Here is a 19,935-nt window from a genome sequence, read left to right as displayed (position 1 = left end):
CTTTTCCAACCAACTGCTCTATTTTTGCTGGAAAAAGTGTAAAGGTGCTGCTATGCTGCAAGAAACCTTTTTGTTTTTCATCTGTTGCGCTCGGCGCCTTCCACCCCGGATGTCACGTTTCTTTTTGGTTTTCAGAAAGCGTTTAGAAACAACCTGCAGAGCAGAAAGCGCACGCCCGCCATCACTGATACACGCCGTCGTTTCTTTAACACGTGTATCTTATTTTCCTTTATTTATGTGACTTAATCGCACAGCTCATTATCGTATTTAATGAGGACTGTTTTCACTTGTTCCATTGCGGAGCACTTTTACGATGCACATACTTTCAGTTCTTCTGGTGAACATAAAGTGTTTGGCGATTACACACAATCTCTGCATCGTCTCATTCCACTTCTATTGTTGCAGCACAGAAGTGGGTTTGATATGAAAACTCAGTGCAGCAGTTGTGGCGCTGTGAAGCCACATCTGGACACAGTACATGTGATGCTGTAAATGATGGATTAAATTAGACATTCATGGCCAGACCAGTTTTTGAACAGGAGCCTGTTTTCTGGGAGGTACGACGACCCACACGAGATTTTTGGGTCTGTTTTAGCACTTAGACATAATGTTCAGGTCCTTGACGGTCTAGATGATATTTGTTCTGCCAATGTCCACATGTATCCCTCTGCAACAGTTAATTAAATGAACTGATTACACACACAAGGCTGCTGCTCTTTCTTCACTCATGAAAGAATATTTAAAAAACACAAGTGGGAATCAGATTTTCACTTTTGTGTCTCTGTGCAAAAATCGTTATTTCTTTTGACAGTCAAGTGTAAACTACATTATAACTACTGCCATGGCAACAAAGATAGGTGGCCTCATTATGGTGTGGTATACTTGCTGACCTTAACAAAAAATTTTTTAGTGTTAAGGACCAAACTGAAGAGAAGAATGAGCAGTAAAGGCAGCACCGTGCGCCAAATCAACTCGACTCGTTTGAAAAAAAGTGAAAAATGCTCAAACTAATTTACCTAAAATTTATCTGTGAGGTGGTTACTTTGTGACTTCCCCTGGTCAGAGAACAATGGAGAGGGACACAGAGTGGCATTTCTGCCAAAGGGCTCTCTTGATGGCTTTTGCCCTCCAGAATTTCCTAAAGCTGCATTGGTGTGGTGGAGGACCAGCACGGCTCTGCATTCATTCAAACCATGCCCACAGCCCCAGTAATGCCTGAAGCTGGAGTTCTTACAGCCAATTGGCAATATAAGCACAAAACGTGGGGACGTCTCCGAGTGTCAGTGTGATGTTAGCAGCAGTGGCGTTGCTGCAGGGAACATCCTGCCATCTACAGCCACTGCAAAGCTAACTTATATCTGCATCTGCAGGGGAAAAATAACCCCTCAGTCTGATGTCCCGATGTAGATAAGAGTCGTTTGACAGCATTGGTCATGGTTCTGCATGATTTTAAACAGTAGATGTTCAGATCCATTTTCACCCACAAAGTGTCATTTTTATATATTTCAGAAGAAATAAGAACACCGGCTTTGATGTGGTTTCAGTTGTGGTTGATGGCTTCCCCTCCCTGAGCCTGGTTCTGCTCGAGGTCTGTTCCCGTCTTCCTTCCCATTGTCACCAAGTCCTGCTCACAGGGATCATCTGATGGCTGGGGTTCCCTCTCTCTGAAGTTGTCTCCCCTTTACAAGATAAAATACTATGAGGAAGTTGTTGGGATTTCATTCTTTCGGTTTTGTATTAGATATTTAGGTGATATTTATTTAAAATATATATTAAAACATTATTCCAAGAGCCCGGCGTGCACACAGTTTCCGCCTGGGGACACATTTTGCTCGTGTTATACGATTTCCGGGAAAAACAAACCAAAAACATATAGCTGACCTGGTATTTGTTTAAGTACATTTCCAATTGAGTTTTCCTTCTGAAAAGCCACTTAAGGTTTTTATGAAGGCAACTTGTCATGCCTCTAATGCCTGCAGTGCTTATGGGACAAACTCCCCAAACTACACCTCCTTTGAAACAGTTTAGTGCAGTGATCTCTGCAGCCGAGTCAATAAATAGGAGCATATAACTTTCTCTCTCTCTTTTTCTTCCTCGCTAACTCTCAGCTCCCAGAGCTCCCTCCTCTCACACGATCCAATTTCAGCCCGACGGAGGTGATCCTTCCTCGGGGCTCGTTCAGATGGAGGCCGCGGGGCCGTTTACACAGAGGAGCGAGAATGAGGGATTTCTAATGACTCTGCACTCTGATAGTCTTCCAGTGGTGCCCAAGGCCTCTTGCCAAGGACCTTCCAACTTGACACAGCTACTCATCAACTGGTCGCATAACTCCAGAGTGTAGGCAGAGCACAGGGAGGGTGCTGAGTCCTGGAAGCTCAGCCTCGATGAGAGTGAGGAGACGGGGTCGTATAATGATCCCAGGCTGCTTTAGAAAAGTCTCTCTCAATGGCTTTTTTTAAAAACTCGTTGTTTAAATGTCGGAATATTTTCGGAACATTTTAGGCCATAATGTCCTAAGGGAACCCTTTTCTTTTAATTTAGTGAGGATTTACCTTCTTATTGCAAATGTAATCCATGAATACTGAGGACTGTGTCCCAAATATTAACTTTGACACGGTCCTGTGCTTTTAACCCTCTCGAGTCAGGCGTTGCCGATTTGCAACAGTTAAAAACTAACAACCTGATTACCCCACATACATATTTTATGAGTTTTTTTTACTCAGAAGTACCACTGCAGGACTTGGTTGTGCATTAGCAACAAAAACTTAATTTGAGCCTGAGAGGGTTAAGTAACACTGAGGTTGGCAATGGCTGTGCACAGTGGTAGAGGAGGGTTGATGTCTTTTCTCTGTTTGATGCTTAAGGTTTCCAGATTCAGTTATAAACTTTGCAAGATTTCAGTTTTGCAGATTTTTGCAAAATAAATAAAAAATAAAAAATCAGTATTTGTAAAAACACCTGAAACAATCCTGCATGACGGTGGAAAGATTCACCGTAAACTGGAATCCTTGTCGGTGTTTAATTTCAGAATTCTCATTCTCATCTTTTCTCTGTTGCTTTGATTCTTTAAAACACAAAAGAGGTCAACAGAGCTGTTTTTGTGATTTCTTTCACTGCATTCCTGCTAAAGTTTACTTTTTAAACTTTTATTTCATTTTAGTTTGTTTTGGTCTAAAAACTTGAAGTATCAGGATTTTAATTGATTAGCTGTGTGGTTCCACTGACATCTCTGTCTTTCTGCAAGAAGCTTAAAAGATTTCTTATTAGTTTGTTTTTCTTGGTCTTTTATTAATTTCCTCATTTGTGTGTTTGGTGCCCTATCGTTGAAGGTCAGCTGCTGTTGTGCTGCACCTGTCACTGATGACTTTGTTTCTACGACTTTATTTTCAAGTTTAAGCACTTGTGCATAAACAGCTATTTTTCCACTGTTTAAGCATAAACCTGAACTTTCACTGATACAATGTGAAGCTTTTCAGTTACCGACCTCTCACAGCAGAGTCACAGGGTCAGATTTTGCCTTCGTATCAAATTAATGGTTATTTTTATTTTTCCCATGCAGAAAATTTACTGTCAGTTTTGCTGTTAATCAGATCATCCCAGCTACTGAATTATAGAAGGTGGGAAAAAAATAATTAGTCTCTTATGACCAACACTCATAAATGTGAAAATAGTCATTTACAAAGTCACTGATCATTTTTCAGTAATTGCTTTTCAAATTGTTTTCACAATTACATAATAATGCAGTCAGCTCATCCTGTCATACCGACCAGCTGCTCCGATCACAGGAAACGACAAACTTAGTTTTTCAAACTGGCTATTTTATAAAATTTATAATTTTATAATTCTTGTTTAATTCCATATTCAGTGAAATGAATTAATCACAAATTAATCAGAATATACATATATATATGTATATACATATGTGTGTGTGTGTGTGTGTGTGTGTGTGTGTGTGTGTGTGTGTGTGTGTGTGTGTGTAGAATGTAGCAAAGGTAAACTCAGTTTTTTTCCCCAGAAATACTTTGAAAAAAAAGAGCGCAGTATCAAACACGTGTAACTGACTGAGTCAAACTTCAGTGAAGCTTCGTACTGCTTTACAAAAAAAAGAAGCCATCACATGGATACAATCTGATGCCATAATTTTACAGTAGTGTCGTTTCTAACATGTAGAAAACGAATGAAAAGTTTTTATAATTCAATTAAAAAAGAAGCTGCTTGTTATATATATACACATTATATATTAGTGGCACTTTGTATGAATTAAATTGTGCTTACACAGTGTTTTTATACTTTTATTAAGCACTCCTTTCACACACACACACACACACACACCCAAGGACACCTCAACACATAGACAGGAGTAGCTGGAGGTCGAACCCCTCTATGTGCAGCCTCACCAAAAAAATAAATAATTTTGTGTGAAAATCTGCACTTTAGGAACCCAAACACCTTGGATCAATGACACATGTGGCATCTGTAACAAACTAAACAACCAGAAAAACTCAGCATGAGATGGGGCGGGCACATCGCTCCCATGAATGACAGTGACCGACGAGGAATCTACGAGGATAGCCCAAGAAGGCGCAACAATGTCGCTATGGACCACATATCTGATGGTGCTGATGGGCCTGAAGGAGCTGAAAAATGAGAGAGATTAACACAAAGGTCAGCACCACCATTTGTTTCTCCTAACCTGCATCAGTTGTGAACCTAGTTACACTTCCAGGCTTATTACTGTGACGCACGGGGCCACAGACCTCAGCTTGTGTGCATGAATAAGTGTCGAGTATTAGGGGAAAGAAGAGCAGCACTTGACCCTCCATCGTCTCTGGGTTTAGTCATATTTCCCCGTCACAGCCCGAGCTGAACTCCTCCTTCCTTTACAACATCAACGTGTCAGAGTCAAAACATCACACCACAGGCACGCACAAACACACACACACACTTAGACAGAATGTCACTGTGATGTGGGTTCATCACCTCGATCAAGAATGCTGCAGCTCATCCTTTCAGGGAGGCAGTGAACACACACACACACACACACACACACGGCTACATCTCAGTTTGTCATCTGGGCATACTAAGATGTACATGTCTCTACAGCACTCATCCCTTGACAGTTTGGCTCCACTGACATTTAACCAAAGCAAAACAAATTCCACTCATGAGTGCGTTTTCAGTACACATGGAAAAAAAAAGTGTAAAGTGATACCCGGAGTAATGTGAGTGTAAAAAGTCCCCTGATAATAAATACAGGGAGGATGGAAGCAGCAGAACAATGCTGACTCTCTCGCCGGCTGCTGATGTGTGTGCCTGAAAATGAGGCCGTTTTGTTGCGAATAACGATGCGGCTTTCCACAGTTTACAGGCTAATTTGAAAAGGGACTATTGTGAAGCACGACCCACTAGGAACCGAGTGGTTTTATTCCTCGTCAGAGCTGCTTTTTAAAGAAACGGCTTCCCTAAACCGCTTGTTACTTTTACATGTCTGGGTCCATTTATATGAACGGTCCCAGTTGTGTAATTTTTCCAGTTGTTCCCTCTCCTTTATTGCTCTTTGCCCCCCCCCCACTCTTTTTTTTCTCGACACCATATGCGAGACGCAGGCGCGGCATGTCTCGGGATGGAAAATTGATTATAAATAGATGATGTGAGGGATCCACGGTAATGATGGCAGAGAGTGTTCTGTCCCACGGCACGATGTCACCACAAGCTATCAGCTGCCGCGGTGCAGCACTTTGATGCCGCCCAGTGCGTATTCTTACGCTCTGACGCTGGTAAGTCTATCTGCCTCCAGAGAGCTCGCCTCGGGGTCAGCTAATGGGACCACTGCCATCCTGCCTCTTTGCTTTGGAAAACCAGCTAGCCTCCCGCCCCCCCATCTCCCCCAACCCACCTTCTTTCCTGAAGACTTGGTGACAATAACTCCAGCTCTGATAAACCCAGATGGGAGGGAGCTCTGTCTGTGTGTGAGGAGACGGAGTAAAGGTGGAAGCAACCGGCCCAGCGCGCTCGGAGCCAACGCAAACCGACTCGCACCTTGGAATCTTTCAATTTGCCCACAATAAATTGCAGTAGGAAGCAATCGCGTCGCCGATGTGCTGAGAGGGTTGAAACTGAAACCTATGCAGGGACAGCAGCACGCTCTCAGAGAGAGCAGAGCTCTGACTAGTTAAAGAAATGGAAACAATTCCTGAATCTCTGCCTCTCTCCCTTTTGAGAATACGTGTATTCTCCGGGCCATGAAAAAATGTTTGTTAGGCTGAGCACGCTCGCCAACTGATACGCCTCTAGATTAACGTGTCAAGTTGCTACCTCGGCTTGCATATTTTCTTGCAAAAAAATAAAAAAAATACAGCTGACAGGAGCAGCAGCAAGTCTGGCAATTACAGAGGCAACAAAACGGCTTTCAGGTGGAGGCTGCTGGATAAAATCCGTACGATACTTAAAACATGCATGAATGCGCACACGTGCGTCACATTTCTATACATGCACCCTTTCATCGACGTGGCCCGGGTCAGTTGACGTAGTAATGTGGAGCTAATATGGGCTTGCTCCTGTTCCAACCTCCCCTTCTTTGTGTGGCGCATTAGTGCCCAGCTGAGTGGTGGTCAGCTCTGTTTACTCTAACTGCAGGTGGCATCAGTGACATGCATTAGTTCCCCTCTGCCCCCAGAACGGAGGAGCAAATGTGAGCACGAACCCCCAGGCGTAACTGGATAGAGGCTGTTGGACGGCTTCTCCTGAGCTACAAGTAAAAACGTGGGTTGAATCTAATAAGCGTCCGCTGCCACGTAGCGCTCTGACCGCGGAGCTCCGCCTGTTCTCGCCGATACTTTGGCCTCCGATGGGCCCAAACTCGTGTTGCTCTGTCGCGTTCCCTCACGCTCGCCGTGCTCTCTTTTACACTCCGGTTCGCCGCTTTTACGAGACAAAAACAGGCGTTTGCGACCTTACAAATCACAGTCTCTCACAATAAGGCACGGTCTGAGCTGAGAGCTGATTCGAGATTAATAACACCGTCAGTAACATCTTGTTCTTCAGAGGCGAAGCTGTATCATTTTTTTTTTTTTTTGCGTCTCTCTCACAAAAACAACTTGCGTCAATAAAGGCTTGCTTAATAAAAGATCCTTCTTTGCTCACGCAGCGTGCGGGTATCAGATAATGCCGTGCGTGTTTTATTGGGTGACGGACAAATAAAGAATAGCAGAGCGGCGTGTGGGAAGGCAGACACTGGTCTAAAAGCCTCCATTCATCCCTGAGTCATGTTTCACGGGGCCTGCAGTTTCAGTTTGGAACGTAATCTCCTCCAGATGCCCTCGTGGGGGGAAAACCGCCCCCCCGCCCCCCAACGCCGCAAAAACAAGAGCAGGACCTTGATAATGTAATTGATTTGCAAGTTTTCTCTTGTAGCTGTTTTGACTCTGCGTCCGCGTGTTTACTCGCGGCGTCCGCTCTGTTTGGTTTCTCCTGTCCTCGCGTTCTAGCCCCGATCAAAACAGTGTCTCCTTCCAGTCATCAGCTTCTGCCGGCGCGCTCGCTCCTGCTGCACGGGAAGAACAAGGGAAATATATGCATAACCCTCTGCTGACACGGCGCCTCGTTTGATGTGGGATTCACAAACAGATGCTCCCCCCACGTCATTATTGAGGATATTAAAGTGCTGCCTCTCTCTCTTTGTCTCTCTGACTCCTTAATACAAACACTCATGCTGTCATTTGCAAAAAAAAAGCCAATTCCATTTCCTGTTTTAGAAACCGGCTTTGTAGCTTTCTCCTGGCTTTTTTCGGAAAACAAATATAAACTGGGACTTCTGAGAGGAACTTTTCGATTATGTGAGAGACACGGCAGCGCAGTTTGCGTCCTGCAAATAATGATGATTTTATTGCTAATAATAACATGTCGCTTTTTCAGGGAATAAAGGAACGGCTTCTTGTTTTCTAACCAACATCGTGAGGTGTAACATTTACAGAAAGCTGAACATCCTCAATATTTAAGAAGCTGAAATGAGCAAGTTTTACTTTTATTTATTTTTTCTTAATGAATGCCTTTGGAGAAAAGTTTCAGACTTTGGAGCGAGTTGGATGAAACGCCACAGCATGAAGATTAGAAAGAGCGAGCACATTCAGTCAGGAGTAAATTCAGCCTCTGAGAATCTCCAAAGCTTCGCTAATTATACTCCAACAGCTTCATGGGCTAGTTTTCAAATTTGACTGAATGGCAGAAACAGCGAGCGGTGCTCACTGGTACCTCTGAAGTTATATCATGTTAGTAAATGTGAGGGTCAGCTGACAGGAAGCTCATATTTGAACCATTTCTTCTTTACAGCAGCGGCTCAGTGCAGGATGTTTACAGTGCGGCCAGTTTGGCCTCTACTGGACACAAATTCAAGCTAAGAAACAGAGGTGAACAAAGTCAAAGTGAAATGATGACAATCCAGTAACAAGTGAGGAAACAGCTCTGCACTGGGCTGTAACCCTGTGGCCTCCCCACCAACACAGCCAAGCAAACTACCAATCATGAGAGGAGCTGCATCTGCTGCATTTATATTGTATTAAATAACAATTAGATACTTAACACGCGTCCTCAAAATAGGGTTTAAAAGTGCAAAAACATATCTAGACCATCCCTTGGTATCACATATGGAACGTTCTCCAGAGAACCATAAAAGGAGTCCCAAAGGCAGGGACGCCTTCTTAGAGCAGCAAAGATTTTGGACGATGCTGACATGATAGCAGCTGCACATCCATGATGCAAATCTCCCAATCCACCACATCCCAAAGGTGCTCGACTGGACTGAGAGCAGGTGACTGTGCAGGACATTTGAGTCAGCAGCAACACTCGTGAAGGCTATGGTGTTCAAACAATGCTCACTGATGGCTGTGTGGGAAAATCCCAGCAGGTCAGCAGTTTCTGAAATACTCAGTCGTCTGGCACCAACAACCGTGCCGCGTTCAAAGTCACTGAAATCCCACTTTTTCCTCATTCTGACGCTCGGTTCGAACGCTGTGTTCCTGCCACTTTATTGGCTGATTAGATATTGACATTAACAGGCAATGAACACATGGCCTAATAATGTAACTGATGTTTGTATGTTAATTAATTAGCTGGTTTTTACTAGAATGAAAGCTAACGAAATCTTCTTGATCTTTCAGCTGCTGCCTTTAGGGGTCACCACAGCGAATCGTCTGCATCCATCTCATCCTATCCCAAACACCCTCTTCTGTCACATCTGCATGTCCTTCTTCTCTGTGGTCTTCCTCTTTTCCTCCTGCCTGCCAGCTCCATCTTCAACATCCTTTATAATGGATTGGATTTATATAGCGCTTTTCAAGGCACCCAAAGCGCTTTACAATGCCATTATTCATTCACGCTCACATTCATACACTGGTGGAGGCAAGCTACGGTTGTCTTTGTCTAATATATCCCTTCTCCCACGTCCGAATCATCTTAGCCTTGTCTCTCCACCTTTGTCTCCAAACCACTCGACCTGAGCTGTCCCTCTGATGTATTCATTTCCAATCATGTCCATTCTGGTCCCCTCTCAGTCAGCATCTTCAGCTCTGACTTGCCACCTTAGCCAAACCATAAATCACAGCAGCTAGCCTCTTGTAAACCTTCCCTTTCACGCTCGCCGTTACCCTTCTGTCACAAATCACCCCTGACACGACTGTATTCCCTAAATATTATCTAATCAATTAAACTACTCGGCCACTTTGCAGCACTCAAACTCTCCAAACATCCATGTGCACAAACAGGCTGAAAACCGCCTGCACCAGGCCCAATTTTACACTCTCCCATCCTCTGAGAGGGATATGAATCTGTCCTTGTAAAACACAACTGTAAATATACATAGATGAAATTTACAAGCCAATTGCCTCCCTGGACTTGAGTCAAGCTAATAAACACGAGAAGGAGGAGAAAAGACGAGCAGGCCCTGGTCCTATCTAGGCCAGGCGAACGGGAGGCGTGGCGAGGGGTGGGCTGCGCGGCTCTCGCTCCGGGCCAGGTCTGTCGAGAAGGTCATGTGAAAGTGGAATGCGGCGGGCTCGGTTGCTCGCCAGAGGCTGCGTTCAGTCACAAAAGCTTATTTTTTTTAAAACAAAGTGAAAACTGTATGCCACCTGGGAGAGATTATTCCTCACTGTTGTCCAGGTTTATTTGAATAATTGAGTTTCTGAAGCATGCGAGGCTACATCGCCACGGGGCAAAGATCTCAGTGTTTTATGTTTTGTTGGGGGTTTTTATTTGGCAGTGCATTGTTTCGACAGATTTTAACTGACATAATGTGAGGCTGGGCTTTTGCATGCTGCATAACTGGACAAACAATTACCTAGCAATTACTGCGAAGCTTTTGAGATAGAGAGGAATGCATCACTCAGCAGGCAGCCGACAGCGTGCGCTAACTCAGCAAGCGACATGCAAAATAGGAAAATAATGGCTTAGAGTGCCAGAAGTGAAGAGCGTCGGTCCAACGCGGAGACACAAGAAGGCTGCACACGAACAGGAAAAAGCGATTTATGTAGACAGAGAAAAGGAGCGCCTGCAAACAACGAGACGTCTAAAGAGAAGTGAACATGACTGAAAGCAGGGCTGGGGGGGGGTTCGCTGCGGGGGTCTCAGACTAGGTTTGGTTTTATTGAGAGTGATTCATGCATATAAACAAAATGATTCAATGTTTTTCCCACACGACAGGATTGTTTCAGTTTGCCGTGTTCAGCCGCAGCGTCGTCGTAGGCCACAAAGTTTAATAAAGACAAAACTTTAAGGTGAGTACTAACAGAACGGCGGGGAGTTTCACGACGCCCGCGAGCTGTTTAGTTTGGAAAGGTAGACGGCGTATTGTGTCAACTGGGCCTTTGTTTTCACCCGCATCGCCCAGTCGAGGGTTTGGGTGCAGCAACAACAACAGCGTGGTATGATGTCATGTTGACTGGTAAGGGGGAAGAATGGGGGGGGGGTGAAGACAGAGGTGATAAAAATGTGGGAGGTGAAGAAAACGGGTGAAGACGTGGATTTGGTTGTTTTTTTTTTTGGCATATCCAAATTGGAATCAGATTGCAGATTGTAAAAGTCACGCTGTCGGTGGTTAGGAATCTGATTCAAATCAAATTTTAAACGACTTGGTGCCCAGAGCCACTCAAATCACATTTCCAACTGTCCTTTACGTCACTGCCAGCACCTAACACAGAACACATGACGGTAACATCACACCTGGCTGCAACTGCTGGAGACCAAGGAGGTCTGTGAGTCTTTTATTTAAGTAAAAATACATCTCTATACTGCCTTGGGTGTACTGTGTCCATACACACAACAAAATGGACCCCTGCTGTGCTGAGATGTTGTGCTTTTTGGACGCCCAGCGCTGATGTTTTTGCCAGATGTTGAGATATACAGCGCACTATAGCGCTGATCTCACCTGCTCGTGCTAAAAGGGAAAGCACGCAGCTTCAGGTAAAATACCCTCCTTCATCACTCTCAACATGCTAAGGCTAAAATTAACTGTTCTGCTGAACGAGGAAAAAGAAGTGTGGGGCCTGAGTTATTGTTATTAGTGGTGCCTCAGTGTTACCGTTAGCATGTTACTGGTCGAAATAGAGCCAATTTGAACAGCTTTAAACAAATGATGCAGTGAAGTGGCAAATAGTCTTTAGATTATTAACAGGATACACCCTGGAAACGCTGCCAGAAATGGAATTGGTTTCAGCCGATGTCAAACAGCCTCAAAGTTACAATGGCATCGACTTTATCTTCAATAAAGAGGCGTCAACGCCGAACAGCGATGTGGCGACCAGAGCTGATGGACTGTCGATGAGATTTCGGGAGTGAATTTGTAAGTTTGCTGACTGACAAAGAAATAAAGTGGTACGGTATTAGTACCAGTTAGAGACTGCCCCCCCCCCACCGTGCACACAGTCAAGCATGGAGGTGGAACTATTATGCTTCGGGACTGAGGGTACAGGACAACTTCACCACAACGAGAAGCCAAAAGTGGAGGTCATGGACCGTAAAATCTTGGACAGAGCAATGAAGACGGGTCATGGATGGATCTTCCAGCAAGACCCAAATCATAAGGCCCAGGCAAAAATGAAGTCACTAAAGAAGAAGAACATTGAGCTCATAGAGTGGCCTAGCAAGTCTCCAGACCTTCATCCTATAGAAAATCTGTGTAGAGAGTTTAAGCTAGAGAATTTAGAGAGTTTGTAAAGATTAGAGAACCAAACCTTCATAAGATGTGTGCAAACCTCTTGACCAGGTACAAGAAACATCTTGCTGCTGTGCTTGCCAACAACAGTTTCTCCACAAAACACTAACCTACATTTCAGTCGAAACTTATTATTACAACTTTAAATATAAAACCTTGAGCCGTAGTAGGATCACTGCCGTTAGATCAGAGGAGGGAGGTTTGAATGAAGAAGGACGATTTTAACCACGTTCTTTGGAAATATAAACATTTATTTTTTGTCATCAAAAAAAGGAAGTTTTGCCACATAAATGTGAGTCCATTTTTGGAGTCTAATGTAAACAGTTATTTTATAAAGCCTTCTGGGAAGGTCTGAGGTCTGCTGAAACAGCGAACCACTCTGAGCTATCTGAGAAGTGACAAGAAAGTGGAGCAACAACCCAGTAAATGTGAAAAAGAACCATCGCATAAAGCTGAATAAAAAGATTCCATGGAATGAAATGAACTCGCCGTTGAAAGAAGCAGAAAAAGAGACAAACATTCCTGGTGTCTGATACGACCCGCATCACCACCATTACTGTGGTGTGAGACGATTCATCGCCCGTATTCATCTAATCTGCAGCTTTCTGTTTTGGTTACATTTGAGAGAAATACCCTACGAGTCACTCTCACACTTTTTCAGTGTGTGTGTGTGTGTGTGTGTGTGTGTGTGTGTGTGTGTGTAGCAGCACTGCTGCCACAAAAACTAATGCTGATAGCTGAACACCAAATGCAACATTGCTTGTAAATGACAACAAGGATTTCACAACTAAAGCTCAACTTTGAGGAATAAATTGAGTTTTTATGAGGTGTGAACATAAAATCTAAGATAAGGGGGGGCGATGAGGGTGGAGGGGGGGCGGCTGAGTCGGGAATGCGTCAGCAGCACGAAGCCTGTTAAAAGTTCAGTGTGACTGGAGCAGAAAATCAAGGAGTGCAGCTCCGAGTTGTGTTATGTACGCCTGCTGGCAGCCCTTCTGGCTGGCATTCGCCGGCGCTTTTTTGGCCACTTTCAGAGGATTCCAAAGCAAACAGGAACGGCTCTGCTTACGCGCCATAAAACCTGTCCTCAATTATAGGCAGCGCTGTACTCAAAGGGTACGAAAATGTTTAAAGTACTTCAGTAACTTCCAAATACGCTGAAAATCTATAAGTTACATTAAAATGTGGAGCATCTGTTTTGGTCCATAACGAGGTATCATGATGCTGGTTTAGGCAATACTCAGAATGCTGTATATATTATCATTATTATTATTATTATCATTATTATTACTATACATTATCTGTAGTTATTTTTAAAAAACGACTGCACATTTCATCAGGTATGGTAGCAGCATGGAATATACTAGATTGTTTTTAAGACAGGGGATAAGATCTGTGGTGTTTATGTCTGTGGCATAATACCATAATAGTTATACTGCCTGTTCAGAACCAATATGGCAGTATGCACCACAAAAGTACCCAAATGCATTAGCACACATGTTGTCCCATCACTTGCTGGAATAATAGGTGCAAGTAGCTTCAAGTGTCTGAAGACTTCCTGCCAACTCTCAACACTCATACTGCAGATTTTGCAGTTTAGAAGTATCGTTAAGTGTTTTACAAAGGAAGCAAAGGAACAAGAAAAAAACAGATGTAATGTCCATATCTCAGCTAACGTCCAATTTTTACACGCAGAACTTATTTTGTGGTGAACAACTTTATTCTCAAAACATCCGAGTCGCTCCAACAACTATGAGACTAGCTTGTACTCAGACAGACGGAGCATTAGCGTATCATGACTGCAGTTAGATGTTCTGCTTTTTTTACAGCAGTCAGCTGCAACATGCGTGCTTTGTCATTCACGCTGTTACTCTGTTACTTTAAAGATTGCTGGGTTTCTATCGGCAGCACACCCCAAAGGCAGCAGCCTCACCCAGCAGTACGATGCACAAAACACAGAATAAACGGAGGTCTCACCTCAGAGGTCTGTAGCCCCACAGGACCTGCTGCCAGTGTATCACTGCCAGCCACCACACGATACCCCCAAAGGGCCAGTCCTGATGTCCTGATGTGTCAGAGCTGCTTTGGTCTATACGCTCAAAGGTTCCAGCATTAGACAAATGAGCATTTGCTGCATCCTCAGGAGGTTTTTCATATTCTGGCTGAACTCTAGTTATGCATTACACGATGTACGCAAAAAGTCATTGTCAAGACGTATAATGGTAATTACATTTTTCAGTTCAACCCACCAAAACTGACTCATCAGAATTAGATTTATGCAGTAATAACAGTCAGCTGGTGGCTGGATCTAGGTCCAAGAAGGAGAAGGCATGAGGAAGCCCACAGACCTTCAGGGTTAGGCTCAGCGTGGCGCACGTATCCTCAGACACAGTTAAACATCAGGGGCAGTAACGAGCCAACAACCAAATATCGCAGCTCTTGAAGAATACTAATTAAGCAGGTTATAGAACGAAGGAATTATGAAAACAACTCGTGTGTGTGACCAATCAGCTTTAATCCAGAATCCATGGTCACATTTTCCACAACTAATATTCAAAATGCCTTTTTATTTACAGCGTGGCGGTTCCTGGGTCGCAGCCACAGAGAGAGAAGGAAGAAGGGCCAGATTGAAATGACTCTTCTGAATGTTTACGGGGTTTCTTTGTCCCTAAGTGGTTTGAATTGCAGTGTTTTTCAGAACATTGTTACTGCAGCAATCAAAGCTGTGATTTTCCTTTTAAACTGCTCTGTAAAGAACAATCAGAGGTGCAGCTAAATGTTGACTGACTCACTTTGTGAAAAAAACAAACCGTGTCTAATCTTCAGATACATTTGATGCAACATGGCGAATGTCAGCGCCCGCCACCACCAAAGACAGAAAAGAAAATCAGCTGCTGTTCCCTCATTGGTTCAGTTCTGGTCGTATCTTTCAGAGGTCACGGCTGCAGCGTCTCTGTCTGAACGACAGGTCCCACATTAATGGGGTGCCAGCGGTCACAAGTGGGAGATTATGAGTGTTTGATGAAAACAGCTATTGGTGGGATTTATCTTGGCTGATGTTGACTCAGTTCGACCTCCAGACGTGCGCGTGAGGTCACAGTTGCAGCTTTGTGTTTTTTGGGGCTTTTTTCCAGGTACATCGGTCTTTATGGTATGTTAATGTCTAAGCCGTTGACTATAATCTAATGACTCTGTCCAGGTATTATCTTCCAAAAATATACATTCACAACATTCCTTCTGAACTACCGAGTTATGTTTGTTTTAACGGAGGCAGAAAGAATTCGAGCCCGTCGATGGGATGGAGGCTGAAATGCAGATGTATACACAGAGACGTTTTTTATAGACACTTAACTCTAATTAACCTTCGTTCTCCTATTTGCCTATAATCACATTATCCTCTGGTATTTGACTCTATTTTCCTTTCGTTCAGGAGAGGCCATGTCCTCCTGCTACATGCCCACAGAACAGCGAGACGGAGCGAGAACAAGCTTCTCCTTGTGTCCGATCTCCCAGTCGGCCATAGAGGCAGCCTATGGTCTTCCTTCTCCCTCCCTCTCTTTCTCGCTCTCGTCTTCGTCCTTTCCTGCTCCTCCATCGCTGCATATCTGAGCTCTGCCCTCAGGCTGCGTCCAGCACCAGACAACGTCTGATTCATGCTTTGAGTCGGCCGCTGCCGTCAGCTGACTCTTCAGTGCTACAGGTTTGGGCTTGTGTAGGATTCAATATTCTGTCAGGACGTTAATAAATGAGAGTGCGCTCTGAGTCTAAATAAAGTAATTCAAGACTTCTTAAAAGCTCTGCTTAAAAAAAAAGATCAGACTGTCATTTCCCGTTTCTCTAATAGTCTCAGACACAGTGAGCCATTCCTAATGTCAAAGTCATGTGAAATGATTTTTTTTGCAACCAATTGTATTAAAATGTTTTTAAAAAAAATTAAAAAACAGTTTGAATCGATGCGTCTTTTATCCCCCATGTTGTAGAAAACACACTGCAGCTGTCGAATGTGTAAAAGCCTTCTGCCTTCCCCCAAAGCAATTATACTGTGGAGGTGAAAGAGCTCACTTTAACCTGAGCTCCAGGAAGGTGCCTGCTGAGCTGTCAACTGACACATTACACAATGCATACTTTAAAGAACTGATGCATAAATGATGATGCAGAAAATCTGCAGAAGACGTCAGTTCCTTTAGACGGACACTTTACACTTACGCGTCATTGCATTTAACAAAGAGATCATGTACAAGTTTACAGTGTGAAAATTATATGGAAAAATTATGAAGCCTCAAAATTGATGTTTTGTAAAAAAAAAAAAAAAAGTTGAACAAACACCACTTTGACCATTAAAATATTAAACTCACGGTTACATGTGAAGCCATCTGTAGTATTAACTCAATAATAATCTGTATAAACTACAGAAGGACAGGCAATTCTGTTACAGCTGATTCTGTGTATAAAATACTCAATAACACTCAGCTGTCTTCTTGAAGTATTACCTCTTATTGCATCAGTTTTATTCTACTTAATTGATTTTTGTTTTTTGAGGGATTTTTCTCCCTGTACTGCTAAAACATCATAAATGATAATGAAATAAGATTTCTTTGAAATGTATTTTCAGATGTGCTGTCTTTTTTTTGGCTCAAAGATTGTTAGTAAACCAGAAACGCAGTCAAAAAGTTTGCTAAATGTAACAACGACAGGTGAAAAAAATCAATATAAAAACTGCTGAAATAGTTAGCAAAGAATTTTAATTGTTTATGTAAAAGTAGTTAAAATTTTAAATAGGAATAGAACTGTTTAAATTGACAGAGCACTAAAGCTCATATTTAGTTTAAATAATTAGCTAAAAATAGACTAATGACAATTATTAAAATGGTAAGCCAAGAAAGCATTCAGGTTTCAAACACTTAGCTTAATACATGACATTAGCTAGCCGAGTAAACGTTTTAAATGGTTAACCCAAAATAACAGATCAAAGACTTTGGCTACAAGTTCAAACAGTTAGCTAAGAGAGGAGACGCATTTTAAACAGACACTTTCTAAAGTTGTTAGTTAAACCCAACAGATAAAAAGTTAAAACAGCAAAAAGTAGCGTGATGAATAAAGTGCTGATAAAAGCTCCAAAGCAGACAGACTGCTGTCAGACAGATACAGCCTCTGACAACGGTGCAGCAAACTGGACCCAGCGACTAAACGCTGACAGTTCAGTCCTTTTTTATTTTTATAGCATTACTTTGCAGTGAATTAAAATACATATATGTGGAGTGTTCCCTTCCTGCACAGCTGTTTGATGACTCTGTATGAACAATATGATTCTGAAAATAAAATCTACAGGGACAAAAGCAGCATCAGCCACAAGACATATCCAGGCTACTGCTACACAATATGGAACAACTGTGAACATATTAGGAAAATGAAATATTAGAGGTGATATGTTGATGCTGGAGAGGTGTGTGTCACTATTCTCTGTATGCTGTAGCCTTATGTTTACTCATTAATCACGTCCATTGGCAGTCATGGTCTGGGACTTGGCGTTCTGGAGGCTTGTTAAGTAAAAGCCGGTGAATAAAACAGCTTTGTAAATTGAGTGCAATCAGGGCAGCTTTTCCCAGTAAAAAAGGGAAAAAGGCTTTTGATCATAGAGATGTCATTATTTCCAAAGAAGCGTGGAGTGTTTACCTGTGAGAGGCGGAGGAGGACTTCACACCCATTTAAATAATGAGACCATTGCGAAAGATGTTAGAGATAATTGTTTCTATTTCACCTCAGACATTTTAAAAGTTATTGCTGGTATGCTCACAATTATTCTCAATCGCTTTCTGCTGGAAAAGGAAGAGCTGGTGGCAGATTACACAACGTAAACCGGCCCTTACCCTGTTCTGAATGCTTTCTTTTTTTTAAACCACCCCTGCAGAGGCCGTGGGTGCACTCTTTTCATCACGCTCTTTAAAGACAATAATAACAATAATGTGTACTCAACCTTTTATTTAGCGTCTCCTGTAGACCACCCATTAAATTCATCAGCCCTGTTTAAAACTTTGCTTCAGAAGGCATTCGTCATCCCAAAGGTTGACAAGACAAGTGCAGGAGGTCAGGAAGAAGCACTGTGAACAACAGCCAGTGAACTAGAAACAGGCAGCCATGAATAATACATGCGTGGAAAAAAATAAATAACAACTTGTGAAAGTTCATTTTGGCTTTCAGCTGAAGATGCTCTCAAATTAAAGCAAAAAAGCGCCTTTTTGCCAACTTCTATGCAGTCATACTCCGAGCTCAGCTTGAGATAGACACTGATTAGTTTAATTATGTTTGCCGTGATTAGGCATCTTAATGGTACTCATCACAATATGAGACATGACTTACAATGATTTAGAGCTGTGACATTTGCGATAAAGCTTTGGGAAAAAATCTGCTATTTTTTTCTGTTCTTTTTTGTTTACAGACACTAAAACACATCCAAACACAGCGGGCAATTTAAACACACACACACACACACACACTTACCGTCTTTGAGCACTCGGTGGTCATAGCGGGGTCAAAGGCGAACAGAGGCAGGGAGAGAAGCCCTCACGGGGTTACACTCTCGTGTCAGCCCGGCTCACAGACACCGGGACGACACCGACGGGCTCGTTAACTTGAGAGCGGTGAGCTCGCTGAAGTGTGTCAAGAGGAAACTGCAGGCACAAGTCAGTCAGGCCGGCGAGGAGCAGGAAAACGAGGCGGACACAAAGCGGAGAGGATTCAAAGACGCCAGCAGTTTCTTCTTCCTCTTTCGCCTCGCTTTCTCTGCTGTAACTTGACCCCCCCGAGGAGCTCCGGCGAGCAGACACACACAACCAGTTCCAGACCTGTCCTGCTCCGGCGGCTTGCCTCTCCCCTTTTCTCCCTCTCACATTTCTCAGGGTTTTTTGGTATCATTTAACTCTTGATTTTCGATGAGCTCACCGCGGGTTCAGGTTTCAGCGCCTTTAGCTGGAATGCGAAGAGGCGAGAGGTGGCGGGGAGGTCAAAGGCTACCGGGGTGTAGTGCGGAGGAATGGGGATGACAGGGGAGTCCGTCATCCCGGGGAGTTCCAGCGGATGGATATCTCGAGAGGGGGCCCCGGAGAGTCGAGAACAAAACAGGAGTCTCAGGGGTCACGGGTTACGGATGTTGCCGGCAACATTTGACATCTCTGGAGGCTACAGACTTCAGGAACACCGAGTACATTTACACGCTCACACACACACACACACACACACACACATATTCATGTCTAAGTGCCAGATTTATTGCTCACTTAGAGGGTCGGTGTTTTCCTCAGGGACAAACGCTTTTTTTTCTTCTGCTGTTTTCATATTTTGAGCAGTGTTGGGTCAGAGGCACGGATTATAAAATTACATTAAACACATAAAAGAATAATACGTTCATTTGCACAGTGCAACTTCAGCAAGGATTATGAAGAGCAGGGATATGTTTAATGGCACCTAATGCCCCCTCGATCAGGCAGCTACACTGAAGATTAAGAAGAACAGGTAAAATATCACCGTGGCTTAGCGAATAAGCCCAAAATGCATATCCTAGTCACTGTTTATAAAGACTCCACCGTAAATCACAATGATGTTGTGCGGTTAAATAGAAAGTTCTGTCCCTGCCCTGGATTTTCTCAACCAAATGTGAACTAAACCCCGGTTAATGCTGTTTTTCACATTAATGGTTTTACAACAGTCAGGTGTGGGATTGTTACAGACTCAAT

The 19,935-nt window shown here is 43.3% G+C and overlaps 1 protein-coding gene across 1 annotated transcript in view; it reads right to left on the bottom strand.

Moving 5' to 3' along the window:
• Positions 1 to 19,578, bottom strand: part of flrt2 (fibronectin leucine rich transmembrane protein 2) — a 53,239-nt gene extending 33,661 nt beyond the window's left edge. The window contains exon 1 of the mRNA XM_039598476.1: positions 18,704 to 19,578. The gene's annotated coding sequence lies outside the window, so the exon portion shown is untranslated. The remainder of the gene's footprint in view (positions 1 to 18,703) is intronic.
• Positions 19,579 to 19,935: the final 357 nt, after the last annotated feature.

Source organism: Oreochromis aureus, linkage group 15 (assembly GCF_013358895.1).
Source record: "Oreochromis aureus strain Israel breed Guangdong linkage group 15, ZZ_aureus, whole genome shotgun sequence".
NCBI lineage: Eukaryota > Metazoa > Chordata > Actinopteri > Cichliformes > Cichlidae > Oreochromis > Oreochromis aureus.
Note: the sequence above shows the minus strand (reverse complement) of the source record. Positions and strands in the feature narration are given on the sequence as shown.